The following is a 15,337-nucleotide window of genomic DNA, read 5'->3' on the forward strand; positions in this document are numbered from 1 at the left end:
ATATTCTTTTAGAATATAAGGGAAGCCATTGCCATGCTGTAAGGAAGTTAGCATTCATTAATGAAGTCTGAGAAACCACATTCTTTTCTCTCTATGCCCTTGACTGTAGATGTTATATGACTTTCTGCTTGAATTCTGCCTTACCTTCCCAAAATAATGGACAGTAACCATGTTTCTATCTGTTGGAATATTCCACCCAGCAACAGAAATGAAAATAGAATAAATATTGTTTTCTTCATATACTTTTATTAGATATTTTCTTTATTTACATTTCAAATGTTATCCCCTTTTCTAGTTTCCCCTCCAAAAACCCCCATCCCTTCCCCCCCAACCCCTGCTCACCAACCCACCCACTCCTGCTTCCTGGCCCTGCCATTCCACTATACTGGGGCATAGAACTTTCACAGGACCAAGGACCTCTCCTCCCATTGATGACTGACTAGGCCATTCTCTGCTACATATGCCACTGGAGCCATGAGTCCCACCATGTGGTTTTTGTTTTTTTGTTTTGTTTTGTTTTGTTTTTGTTTGTTTTTTGGTTTTTGTTGTTGTTATTATTATTATTGTTGTTGTTGTTGTTGGTACTTTAGTTCCAGAGAACTCTGGAGGTACTAGTTATTGTTGTTCCTCCTATGAGGCTACAAACCCCTTCAGCTCCTTGGGTCCTTTCTCTAGCTCCTTCATTGGGGACCCTGTGCTCCATCCAATGGATGGCTTGTACTGTAAGATCAAGAAATAAAAAATGGGACCTCATAAAATTGCAAAGCTTCTGTAAGGCAAAGAACACTGTCAATGAGACAAAAAGGCATCCAACAGATTGGGAAAGGAGCTTCACCAATATTAAATCCAATAGAGGGCTAATACCCAAAATATACAAAGAACTCAAGAAGTTAGACTCCAGAAAACTAAATAACCCTATCAAAAGTGAGGTACAGAGCTAAACAAAGAATTCTCAACTGAGGAATACCAAATGACTGATAAGCACCTAAAAAATGTTCAACATCCTTAGTCATCAGGGAAATGTAACAACCCTGAGATTCCACCTCACACCAGTCAGAATGGCTAAGATCAAAAACTCAGGTGACAGCAGATGCTGGCAAGGATGTAGAGAAAGAGGAACACTCCTCCATTGATGGAAGATTGCAAGCTAGTACAACCACTCTGGAAATCAGTTTCATGATTCCTCGGAAAATTGGACATAATACTAATGGAGGATAAAGCAATACCACTCCTGGGCATATACCCAGAAGATACTCCAACATTTAATAAGAACACATACACCACTATGTTTATAGCAGCCTTATTTATGATAGCCAGAAGCTGGAAAAAACCCATATGTCCCTCAACAGAGGAATAGATACAGAAAATGTAGTACATTTACACAATAGAGTACTATGCAGCTATTAATAACAATGGATTTGTGAAATTCTTAGATAAATGGATGGATCTGAAGGATATTATCCTGAGTGAGGTAACCCAATGACAAAAGAACACACCTGATATGCACTCACTGATAAGTGGATATTAGCCCAGAAGCTCAGAATACCTGAGATACAATTTGCAAAACACATGAAACTCAAGAAGAAGGAAGACCAAAGCATGGATACTTTTATCCTTCTTAGAAGGGGGAACAAAATACCCATGGAAGGAGTTACAGAAACAAAGTGTGAAGCAGAGACTGAAGGAATGACCATCCATAGACTGCCCCACCTGGGGATCCATCCCATAAACAACCACCAAACCCAGACACTATTGCAGATGCCAACAAGAGCTTTCTGACAGGAGCCTGATATATCTGTCTCCTGAGAGGCTCTGCCAGTGCCTGACACATATAGAATAAATATTAAGTGTTTTTCCATTCAGAACATCTCTCTGCTATAAACATTATCATATGGCCCTTAGTTTGCTTTTTATTGTTGTGACAAACACCAATGACCAAAAGGAACTTCGAGAGGACAGGGTTTATTTCAGTTTACAATTTTAGTTCATCATGGAGAGAAGTCAGGGTAGGAACCCAAAGCAGGAATTTGGAGTCAGGAACTGAAGGAGAGACTGTAGAGGAGCACTGATTACTGGTTTGTTCTTTATGACATGCTTACCTGCTTTCATATGTACCCCATGACCACCTGCCTAGGAATGTCATCACTCACAGTCAGCTTGGACCTTCTACATCAATCATCATTCGAGAAAATACTCCTAAGACTGGCCCATAGGCCAATCTGGTGGAGGCATTTTCTAAATGGAGGTTCCTTTTCCCTAGATGTCAAGTTGACAACAAAACAAAACACACCCTATCTAATACAACAGGTAAACAAAGTAGGTATAAGTTTACTGGAAATAATTCCTGAGTCTATTTTTTGACAATATAATAATGTATTATATATACATATAGTTTTATATTATTAAAGATGAAACCAACTTTACATACTAATGAAAGGATGTGCTTGTTTATTTCTACATAAAGAATTAAATATTGGGGCTAGAGATATAGCTCAGTGAATGCTTACTGAGGATCTGAGTTTGATTCCCAGCACTCATGTAAAAAGTCATGGTCAAACAGGAAGCATTCAATTGCACTGTAGGACTTGAGGACATGGGCAGCGCAAAATACACAAGTTATATGTTCAGAAGCAAGGTTGTGTTGTGGTCACATGATGCAACATGGGAAGTGCTTCCAGAAATACACAGACTCACTAGACATTTGATTATTTTGCTCTTTGTATGTTCAGAAACTATTTACTGTTGTCAGATTTTTCGTGATCTCCACATTCCATTATATCACCCTAGACAGGATCACAATCCATTGTTTAAGAAGCCATAACTCAGAGAGTGAGATGGCTCAGTCAGTAAAGGTACCTGCCACAAAGCCTAAGAATATGACTGTGATGTCCTGAATCCAAATGATGAAAGAAGGGAACTAATTCCCACAAGTTGTCTTCTGACTTCCAGATGTGTTCTATCATACCTGAATACCCACCCTGACCTGCACACACAGTATATACACACAGACGCCATAACAATAGTAGTAGCAATGAATTTTTTTTTAAAGAAAGTAGCTACAGCCTAAGTGAAGTGAGACAAATCTGTGTTGGGTGCCTGGCCCAACCAAGTTTCCAGCTGAGTGCAGCCATATGCATGGCGATACAGAGAAAGTGGTCCAATAGACCCTGTGGACTCGGAAAACCTTAAGAAATTAACTAGTTATTGTTTTCATACTGAATTTAGAATGAATTGTTTCTTTTTGGTGGGAATACTGGGGATGGAACTCATGACCCCCTACTTGGTGCTGATAGTCTGGTTGCGGGGGATGGATAGATAGATGCATGGTTGGATGGATGAATGGATGGGTGGCTTTATATTGTTTTATTTTGGCCAATATTGTATGCCCTGTTTCACATTATAAATTAAAGGTGAGTTCACTTTGAGAAAAGTTTGTTCTTATTGAACAATAATGAAAAGCAGGGATAATTTTGATGCAGCATCTATTATTGCTCCCTAGGAAGCTGCACAAAAAAAGGTCCTTCATTCTTCAGGTCATTCCTTACTTGAACAAGCCTTTATTTCCCTTAGTATTCATGCACAGTCTTTGTATTTGTTTAGTATTTTTTTATAGTGCTGTGAATTGATTCGGGATCCTTTAATGCTGAGCTATGCTTCTGGCTACATTTAGTGTTTTCTATCATCTTACAGGTTCTTACAGAAATTCTCAACCTGAGTGTCATGACCCCTTAGGCAAATCTCTATCTCCAAAATATTTACATTGTTATTCATAACAGTAGCAAAATTACAATTGTAAAATAGGAACTAAAATAATTTTATGGTTGGAATCACTACAGCATTAGGAATATTGAGAGCCACTGAGTTAGAAGAAGTTTTCTGCTATTTTCTCAGTTTGCTCTTCTGGATCCCTGTTTCTCCTTTCTCCTTCCTTCTCTGTCCCCCAAAGCTGAACTCCATAGTACTTAGCACTTGAGCTCATCCCATCTCTATATTTTGCTTTGGTTAGGCAATGTGAAGCCCTGTCAGGAGGTCAAAAGGTTGTAGGACAGAAGCCAGGAAGTATATCCCACACCCACCTACTCTACCTTCCTATAAGCCACAAGTAAACCTTCTATCCATTTTATTTCTCTCCCTGTCTCTCTCTGTCTCTATATCTGTCTCTTTCTGTCTCTGTCTCTCTCTCTGTCTCTGTCTCTCTCTCTCTCCCTCTCTCTCTCTCTCTGCCTCTGCCTCCCTCTCTCCCTCCCTGTACTCCCCTCAATCTGGGTTCTAGTACCAGTGCCCTGCCTCAATTCTTTTTAAAACACCAGGGAGGAAAATGATGACTGCTTGCTCACCTGGGATGTATCACCAACCATGCTGGTTCAAATAGTTGTGTCCACAATTCTAGAAAGGGTCTTTTTCTCTTCCAGTTTACTAATACATACATACATAATTGTCAATACTATCTTCTCACCTACACATAGACAAGAGCTACTTGCTGGTTTGGGATCACTCTATCCAAAACCAAAAAAAACAAAAAACAAAAAACAACAACAAAAAAAACCAACAACAACAACAAAACCAAACAAACAAATGGTAAGGAGATAGAAGAATAAAATTAGCTACATCTTTGTAAGTCAAGCAATAAAGGTGTGCCTACTTCTGGGATGGAATGCCTAGAAGTGTGTGATTTATAGAAGATACACAATATGGATGGCTGAATTCTAGCTGTTTGAAAGAGTCTGCCCTTCCAACAAGCCACTGTGGCGAGGAATAGCATTTCTGGGCCAGGAAAAGCAGGGAATTAGAGGGGCCTAGGGTCCTTAGGAGCCTTGAGAAGTTGGGGCAGTGGAGGGTCTTGATAGCCATACAACAGTATAGTCATATTAACATCATGAGAGATTTTTCAAGTGTCTAAGTGGATGGACCTTCAACAATTGATAGAATATGGGGGACAGCTGGAACAATAGAGGATGCTGGGCCCTTTGCCAATATGGCTCTCAAGCTTTCAAGTCACTTTACATTTTATTTGACAAAGAGATGTGGTGAGATTCAGTGACTTGATGATTAGAGAACCACTTTGTACTGATATTGTTTCCCACTTGGAAACATTGATGATTTTACTCTAAAATTTCTTGCACACGAAACAAGATTCTGCCAACATACCAGGAATAATCTTGACTCTCCTGCAAGTCATAAGCTAATCTAGTCTAGGAGGGTATAAGTCATAACCTCATTTAAAAAAATCAGTGATATTATCAAGTCCAGCCGCAGTTGGATCACAGAAGAGAAGACAAGGTTAAAGGGCTGGAAATTCTGTTTGTTTTTCCTTTCTGTGCTTTTCATTTTAATAGACATAGTCACAGAACACAGAACTTGAACATGCATGATAAAATGATGAGGTAACCGAGAGACTAATACTTTTGCTGTATTATTTTTCATTCTCTACAAAGAAAGGAAGGGATTGTCTAAAAACACAAAATATTTTCAATAGAGATATTTCAAAATATGTCTCTAAAAATATGGCCACATCCTCCCAATGTATATCATGGCATAAATATGCGTAGGACTATCTATTATGAAGGTTGACTATCCAGTACCCTTGTCATTTCTCAACCATGTCTTGGGTTATGAGTCTTAAATTTTTTATACTACAAATTAGTGCTTCAAGGCTAGATGTAGAAAACAACACTAACTCTATAGTCACTTACATGACCATAGATCTGTATATACTTCATTTTGCTAAACGTTCACAGTAGTTCTGGGTGACAGTTATCATTCTTTGAATTTACAAGTAAGAGAATGAAGCACAACAAGGTTTTATAGGATGCTCATTGTATTACGGTCAGAAAACCACAAGGTGTGGCATTTAGCTTAAGGTCATGTTTTTATAAACTACTCCAAATTGGAAACAAAACCAAGAATGTATGCAGAACTATGAAAATGGAGTAATCAGCATTTTTAGGAAATTGATTCATGTAAACTTTTAAACATTTTATTTTGAAAAGAATCCTATTATCCTAATTTATTAATACTAACACCAACTCTATTAGTCTTGATAATGGTTTGTTGATTCCAGATTTTTTTTTCTCTCCAGTACTGGGGATGGAACCTAGGGCTTCATATAACTTAAACATAAACTTCCACTCAGCTAAACTCCCAGGCCCATCCAGCTTAATTAGGAGTAAAAAGAGTGAATCCAGGGGAGCAGTGTCTCATTCCATCACTCTCTCTATCCTGTTGTCATTGCTGGTGGCTTTTAGAAGGACTTTGCACATGTCAGTTTTGCAAAGTGATTTCAGTGCCTTTGCAACAAAGACTTCCTATCAAAATCTACAGGGAAAAGTGTTTATAGATTCATACAGTTCTTCCAAAACATGTGCCATGAATTCCAAGATAAAACCCCCTCTTCTTGCTGAAAAAGTCATATGGATAAAATTTTAAGATGCTAATTTTTGTTGAATGTGAAAATAAATAAACTCTCAGCATGCTGTGAGTACGGTTGAGTTTTCTCATCTACCTCTCAGAGCCAGAATTGTTCTAACTTACTCTCTACTCATCATGTGGATAGAGCTTTCTCTTTCTTGTCTGACTTTCCTTAAAGGAACACAAATACTAATCCCAGGGCAGTAGAGAAATAACCCCTTATGCTCGGGGCATGAATGTGTGTGAGATCAATAAGGAATGAGGTGAAAAAAAAAAAAAGAAAAGAAAAAGAAATGGTCAAATGACCGAAAATGGCAAAGTGTCATATGTTAAACCTAGTTCATCCTCGGTCTATTTCTTATTCCCTATGTAATCTTTGCCATGGAAACTGGGTCACCAAGGCAAGATAGATGGTGAATGTACTATTTATCTCTATAAATCTACTTGTTATGCTGGGGCTGGAACCTGGGACCTTCCAAAGTGCTCAGCAAATGCTCTTCCATAGAATGATATTCCCAGCCCATCTCTGGTAGCATTTTCAGCAAGTTTCTGATTATTTTGCATAGGGTGAATCTGCTTCTGAAAAGGAAATGCTAGTTTCTCCTGAATAACCTCGAGGAGGCTTAAGCAAAGATTTATTTATTCATGTAAATCAAATCGCAGGTGTGAAACTGAAGCTGTCAGAGTCTAGGTGTGTGTTAATGAACATTAATGTCTGTGGAAAACAGTGCCAGTTTATTTTTTTTAACATAGCTTTGACTTGAAAAACGACCGATGTGAGAAAACTCACAGGATGTTGGCATGTGTGAAGATGGCAGGATTCACAGCTGAAGGAGACCAGGGAGACGAGACGAAATGCTGGCATTTGTACCCTGCTGCTTATCTCCAGCCCACTTTCAGCTTAAGAGCAGCTGCCAGTGGATGATAGAGAACACCATGAGAAGCAGGTAAAAAGAATTAAAGTCACATCACAGATCTATAACAGTGTCCTTTGGACCAGTGTCCATTGATGTGTTGAAAATGATTAACAACTAGCATTCCAGGAAATAAAAACCCTGCCAGTTTCTGTAGTGTAAGTGTTCCTCTCACCATAACCAATTTCTAGATACTACCCTGACCTCAATGAAGATAAGATTTGAAAGAAATGGAAAGCTGGTGTACACACCTAAGTGTAGCCCTCCCCTCATAGTTCTACTTCAATGGGACATACTTCTGGATGATAGAAAACTAATTTCTTTTCCCTAGATCAGGTTAGTCTTTGCGTTTTGCTTACACTGCTTGCTCTATGACAAACACTTCCCTCATCTAGATATACCTTGGTCATCATTTAGACCAGCACAGTAGTGTTCCTTAGCTACCAAATCAAAGTTAGAAAAGTTTCCCTCTTACAGCTCTGGATACCTCCTAAGGCTTTGGTATGGTCTGAGTATGTCTTCCAGTGATCATGTATTGAAATATAATCCCTGGTTTCAGTTATTAAGAGGGTAGAAAATTAATTGACCTGTGTGTCCAAAGAGAGATTAGAGAACACACACACACACACACACACACACACACATACACACACACACACACACACACACACAAGTATATGTGCATGTATGCACACAGTAATATTACCTGTCTCTCACCATGTAAAACATTGTATCACATTGGGACACTGGAAGCAAGAGTTCCATGGGTATATTAACCCTGGACCCCCATAATCATGGACCAAAATAAACCTCCTTTCTTTCTGACCCATCCAGTGTGTGGTAATGTGTTATTGGCAACATAAAATGGACCATCATACTGTCCAATTAGCATTGTGTCTTTAAAAGTATTTTTACACTTCTAGGGACCTCATGAGAGCAAAGAGTGGGTCCTACCTCTGATATTATACACTGTGTCTAGTACAGAGCAGGAGTAAATAACCACAATTTGCTGACTGAAACAATGGGGGAGGGAAAAAAATCACAGACACAGAAAAATTAGATGACTTGTAACCAAAGTGATAAAACAAAATTAGCACATTTCACACCGCAACAGTGTTTTTGTGACTTCATCAACTGCTTCACTGTGTTTCTCAGTAGATGCAGCTTATGGATGGTGACTCAAAGTCATCTAATTTTTCTCTTGCAAAGGGAGGGGAGTTATTAATAGGGAGCCAGTGGATTTGATGCAAAAGGGGAAACATGTTCAACATTTTTCTTGGTAGTTGTCTCTTAGGATTTAATAAATATTCACTAATACTGATCATTTGCTCTTTCTCATATGTTTATCAAGTTACCTATTTACTCAGAAAAAATATTTTCTAATCCATAAGCATATCATTCAAGAATACCATGTATGTAAAAACAATGAGTTAGCCATTTCTTACCTGTCTCTTTGCCTGCCTGTTCTGGCAGCTGCTCCAGTGAGTAAGCGCAGTGACTGAAGGTGAAGGGGTTACCTGGCAGAACTCTTTTCAGAGATTATTATGTGCATTTTTGTTAACCTCATCTCCTCTTTGCTCCTCTTTGCTTGTCTCTTTCTGGGACATCACCTCATCTTGGTGTATTCTCCCATCCTCCTGCATCTCTTTGTGAGCTCCAAATGCCTTCTTCACAGCAGTCACACACTGACCCCAGGGAAACAGAAGGTAAACTAATGCAAACTAGAAAACCACTCTAATTAACCTCTAGAGTCCTCTAACAAGCCTGGAATGCTTCCAATCTCCAGTTACCTTCACAAGATGCTTCCAAGTGTGCTGCTCCCTGAACCCTGGTATTCTAAATCATTAGAGAACAAAACATGTAATTTGAAGTGTTTTCTTTAATTGCTTATTCTGAAAAATCTTTGTTTCCATCTAAGTGTATGATTTCTTCTCATAGTTTCCCCACAAAAGCATTCCACTAAAGGAGATGAAGAGATGGCTTAGCAATTAAGAGTGCAAATTGCTCTTGCAGAGGACCCAAGTTCCATTCCTAGCACCCAGATGACTCACAATTGTCTGTAACTCCAGCTCCAGGAGGATCTGATGCCTCTGGCTTCCTAGGGCAGCTGCACTTAAATACAAACCCACCCCACTTCCACAAGTTAAAAATAGTTCTTCTTTTAAAAACCCATTCAAATAATTCCAGCATAACTCCAATTAAAACATGCTATGGAAGATGTGGACTAACCTAGAAATCTGACTACCTGTTAAGAATGGAATATGAAATGACTTCATGGCTTGTTGTCAGCCAATGGGCTTTCAGACAGTGGGCTCTTGGGGTTTCTGGTCTAATCAATAGAGAGAATCCTTGATGAATTCCTAATAGGATGTCATTATTGCAAATTGGTAAAGGTAGCATGTGTGGCCTAGCTGGAGGATGTAGATCAATGGAGTGTGCTCTGGAAAGTGAATCTTGTCCCCTTCCTCTTCTTTTCTCTTTCACATTCTGGCAACCATGAAATAGGTAGCATTGCCACCATGATGTTCAACCTTGTCTCCTACCTAAAGTAATGGAGTCAACCAAGCATATGCCAAGAACTCTGAACCCAAGAACCAAAATACATCTTTCAGATTTTAAATATGTGTTTTAGTGACAAGAAGTTGACACTCAAGCTCAACACTATTGTTTCTATAAGGGCATAAGCCATAGCTTGCTTGTAAATGTGGAATTATTTATGGGATTAAGTAGCTGTATATTCTTTGTTACTTGCTGTCTTCTTCTTCTTCTTCTTCTTCTTCTTCTTCTTCTTCTTCTTCTTCTTCTTCTTCTTCTTCTTTGGAATTTCCTTTTATTTTTTTATTGGACTTTTATGTATTTACATTTCAAATATTAGCCCCTTTCCCAGTTTCCCCTCCAGAACCCTCTCTCCAGTGCCCCCTCCCCCTGCTTCTATGAGAATGTTCCTCCTTTCACCCACCTACTCCCACCTTACCAACCTGGCATTCCCTTACACTGGGGCATAGAGCCTTCACGGGATGAAGGGCCTCTCCTTCCATTGATACCAGATAAGGCCATCCTCTGCTACATATGCAGCTGGAGCCATGGGTCTCTCCATGCGTACTCTTTGGTTGGTGGTTTAGTCCCTGGAAGCTCTAGAGGAGTCTGGTTGGTTGATATTGTTGCTTTTCCTATTGGGTTGCAAATCCCTTCAGTTCCTTCAGTCCTTTCTCTAACTCCTCCATTGGGGACCCATGCTAAGTCCAATGATTGGCTGTGAGCATCTGCATCATTTTTTGTCAGGATCTGGCAGAGCCTCTCAGAAGAAAGCTATAACAGGCTCATGTCAGCAAACACTTCTTGGCATCTACAATAGTGTCTGGGTTTGGTGTCTGTATATGGGATGGATCCCCAAGTGGGGCAGTTTCTGGATGGCCTTTCTTTCAGTCTGTGGTCCATACTTTGTCCCTGTATTTCCTTTAGACAGGAGCCCTTGTGGGTTAAGAATTTGGCAGTGAGTGGGTTCTTTTAACTATAAGGGAATTCCTCAAAGTCACCTACATAACAACAAATGTACACTAGAGAATTGACTTTGCTCAATTTTGCTATAAAGAAAGAACCCTTTGTTTTGCATGTATGCCCACTGCTGTGAACTCCAGGACAAGATTCTGGCAATTCTGTGGCTACACCCTCATAATCCCATAGGGGCTCAATTGGATTATGACATTTAATGTGGGTTCTGGAGCTCTAAACTCAGGTAGTCAGTCTTGTATGACAAGTGCTTTACCCACAAAGCCATCTCTCCAGACCCCTTTTATCTTTTGTAAGATGTTCTCTTCAAAATGTGTTTAGGACAAATATATTGGGGCATAACAGGATGTTTATTTTGCTGAAAATCAGTGTATTAATCCTAGACATAAAGTTTAGCTACATTGCTGAAGCAAATATATTTCTGAACTTTTCCAGACTTGGATGGCAAGTACCACAAGGCCTCCACACAAAGCCACCATGAATACTATTCATGGAAAGAGCCAGATTGTTGAAAGGGGACCTGCCCTTTCAAAGTCCAAACTCAGTTCAACTGTTTCTTAGCTGGAAACTTTTAAATTTTATTTTAATACTCCTCCTAGTTCAGAAATAAGTCCCTTATGCTTACAAATACATAGCTAGTGTGTAAAGACGTAAATTAGTGACTGGTAAGGATATCTTTACAAGATGTGGAATCTTGGGTGTCTTTTTTCATGGCTGTTTTGTAGGGAATAAACAAACTTTTCCTTAGACTAGAAACCAGATTTGAAAGCTAAAGGCCTGGGTTGGATGGAAATTTGGTAAAAGCTCTTAGAAATCCCTAGGTATTGGGCAGAACTGTTAAATACAACTGAGCAAGTAATTCAGAGTGCATGGCCAATGGAGAAAGTAGAAGCTCAAATCCAGGCTGCTGTCTTCTGCCCCCACAGAAGACCCTTTTATAAAATTCCAAACTATCTCAGTTAATCCCTATCCTGTGTGGCGGGCTTTGCAATGGTGGGAGAAGCACCGGAATAAAAGAACCAGGCAAGATCTTACTCATTGGCACATCAGAACCCAAACCTCAACAGAGTTCATGACAAGACATATAGGCTATAAGTTAAGGAGATAAGATGCCAAGCCCCAGGTCAAAGGACAATTCTGGGAAGCTTGTGCCACTACCTATGTTTATTTCTTTTGGTTTTTCCTTAGAACTCGACAAAGTATTCCAAAAAAAGTTCTAGTCTGCCTAAGTTGATTGTGTTTAAGAGAACCATAGAGAAGGTTTTATTTGGTGCTTGGGTCACAAAGTCATCTGCCTCCCAGGCCCAGAAAGGTGATAATTGAAAGGAATCAGAACTGCCCAGCTTCATCCCCACTAGCTCTCAGAGTTTAGCCTAGTTAAGAATCCATTGGATCCTGGGGGAAGTTAGTAGAATTTCTCATGTCCCTTTGAAGGAAATGCTAAGGACCCTCTAGCTAACCCCGTAATTGGTTCTCTTTGAGAGAACAAACAGAGAGATTCCAGAAAAAGAAGACTAAAAATACAACCTTCTGTTTTTCCTGATGATTTTCAAGGAATTCCATAATGTGGCACTTTCATCTTGCCTCTGAAAAGGAAAATGGAGAGTTCACTATGGCAACAATGTGGGTAGGAAGCCATCTGTTTGTAGGCCTTCCCTTCCTGAAGTTGTGAAAATTTTCTGCCCTCTCTAGAACTGTTGAGACTTCCAGCAGAGCCTGAAACCTTTGTGCAGCTGGCAAGCAAGTGAACAGAGGCAACTGTTGATTCTTTCAGCCCTAAAAGTGAGGAATTGCTTTTTTTCATTCACCAAGGGAAAAGGCTAGCCTTGTATTAACACAAGGGATGGGCATCTAAGAATGTTCAGGAATTTCAGGGATGAAGCTGAGCTGCCTATTTTGTCAAAAACACCTTCTGTGGCCAAGGTACAAATTCCCTGGCGTCAGCCAAAACTGCCTTTAGTGTTCAGGATGTTGCTCTGAGACCAGAGAAAGAACAATGCATGGCACTGTGTGGACAGTCTGCTTAGTGTGCACTGTGGCCCATAGAAATCCCAGAGCTCTTCCACTACTGGCATTTTTCTGTTTATTTAATGTTAATATTGAAAAATATTCATTGTGTTGAAGCACATAGAGTGCAAAACTCACCCCACTAACCATGGTTGCATGGACAACTCGGTGACACACATACTTTCAGATCAGTACACAACCAACCTCCAGAATCCTTCTCATGATGCAAAACTCCATTTCTTTGCCCATTCAATGAGAGCAGCAGAGTCCATCCCTCATCCTACGACTAAAGTTTGACATTCTTCTACTGAGCCGTATGAAGGTCTTTAAAGTACTTAATTCTGCAAAAGTTATTGCTTCATGACTGGCTTATTTTTTTTTTTAACACAATGCCTTTAGGAGCCATCCACTGGCAGTACATGTGTTGAATTTTCCTTCTCTATTTAAAAGGCTTTTAAAAATACTCCATTCACAAAAGAACACACATGGCATGAACTCACTGATAAGTGGATATCAGCCCTGAAGCTTGGAATACTCATGATACAATTCACCACATGAAACTCAAGAAGAAGGAAGACCAAAGTGTGGAAACTTCAATTCTTCTTAGAAGGGGGAACAAAATACCCATGGAAGGAGTTACAGAGACAAAGTGTGGAGCAGGAACTGAAGGAATGACCATTCATAGACGGCTCCACCTGGGGATCCATCCCATATACAATCACCAAACCCAGACACTTTTGTGGATGCCAACAAGTGCTTACTGACAGAAGTCTGTTATAGCTGTCTCCAGAGAGGCTCCACCAGTGCCTGACAAATACAGAGGTGTATCCTCACAGCCTACCATTGGACTGAGCACAGGGTCCCCAATGAAGGAGTTAGAGAAAGGACTGAAGGAGCTGAATGGGTTTGCAGCCCCATAGGAGGAACAACAATATGAACTAACCAGTACCCCCAGAGCTCCCAGGGACTAAATAACCAACCGAAGAGTATACATGGTGAGACTCATGGCTCCAGCTGCATATGTAACAGAGGGTGGTCTAGTCAGTCATCAATGGTAGGAGAGGCCCTTGGTCCTGTGAAGGCTCTATGCCCTAGTGTAGGGGAATGCCAGGGCCAGGGTAATGCCAGGTGATGGTAAGTTGGTCACTAGGGGGAGGGGGGATCAGATAGGGGGTTTTCAGAGGGGAAACCAGGAAAGGGGACAGCATTTGAAATTTTAATAAAATATCTAGTAAAAAATACTCCATTGTATGTATATACCATGTTTTTGTTGTCTCCACATGGAAATGAATATTTATGTTGCTTCTATAGTTGGGCAAATGTAAAAAAAATGCTTTTATGAACATGAATGAAAAAAACATCTGTTTGGGGATCAGCTTTCAATTCTTTTGATTATATACCTGCAAGTGGAATTGTATGGTCATATGGTAAATCTACTTTTAAATTTTTGGTTTTGAGGAACTCACTAACCTATGTTTTATAGAAATAGGACACCTGGGAGAAGAAATTATTCTCATCAAACTTGATGACAGTTTTGAACTGAAAACATTTTAAAAGTCTTCACAGTAGTATAGATCAACATAGTCCCCATACCCTGCCCCCAGGTGTGCTTCAGAGTAGTTTTTACTGAGACTATCTACTGAGTATAAGATCATTGTAATCCTGGTGACTTCAAATGGTTTTGCACCCTCACTCAATCAAGTGATTGATTTCATCTTAATATCACAAAAGATTTCTCTCCCACATGACTATGATGATTATCACTTTGTGTCAGTGTAGGGAATGAAGGACAGGACACTTTAATGGCTTCCCTGAAAAGATCCTGAGTAGTGACGGCTAAGGTGGAAAGCTAAGAATGCATGTCTTCTCAATGCCCTGTTGAGGCCCCTTGGTTTTGAGAAGTGCTGTGATACCAGGAGGGCCACAGCTTTTCTAAGCTGCTCTGGGAGGGACTGACAGATTAGTGAGCTGCAACTGCAGAGAACCAGCAGAATCTGGCACTGGGCTACCCTACCTAGGGCAGTAGAGCCTGACCTTGGATGGAAGATTAAAACCTTAGGCAAGGCTCTCTTCACAGGATAGAAGTAAGAAAGGAGAAACGTTCTGAATGCTAATATGAAGAAATTGGAAAACAAACCAACTTCGGTTCCACAAACCATGTTTCTGACATCCTGCTTCCTCAGTTAAAATGAGTGTGTGAGACTTCACAGGAGACCTTCCAGACAATGAAAAGCTGTGGGTGCATCTTGGCTTATAGACACATTCCAGTCTGGGAGAAGTAAACATGGCGATATGGATCAGCCAGGCAGCCAAACAGCTCCAGGGCCCATGAGCACAGACCCTGGATCTAATAAAACAGTCTTCATCCTGTCAGTTGAGGGGATATGCTTCCTAAGGGAGTCTGTAAAATTCCTTTGACTTGCCTGCAACAACCTTATATTCCAGAGTTTGCATTTTCTAGATTGTTCAACAGGGAGAAAAAAACTCTATGCCCATCT

This window comes from Mus musculus, chromosome X, assembly GCF_000001635.26.
Source record: "Mus musculus strain C57BL/6J chromosome X, GRCm38.p6 C57BL/6J".
Taxonomy (NCBI): domain Eukaryota; kingdom Metazoa; phylum Chordata; class Mammalia; order Rodentia; family Muridae; genus Mus; species Mus musculus.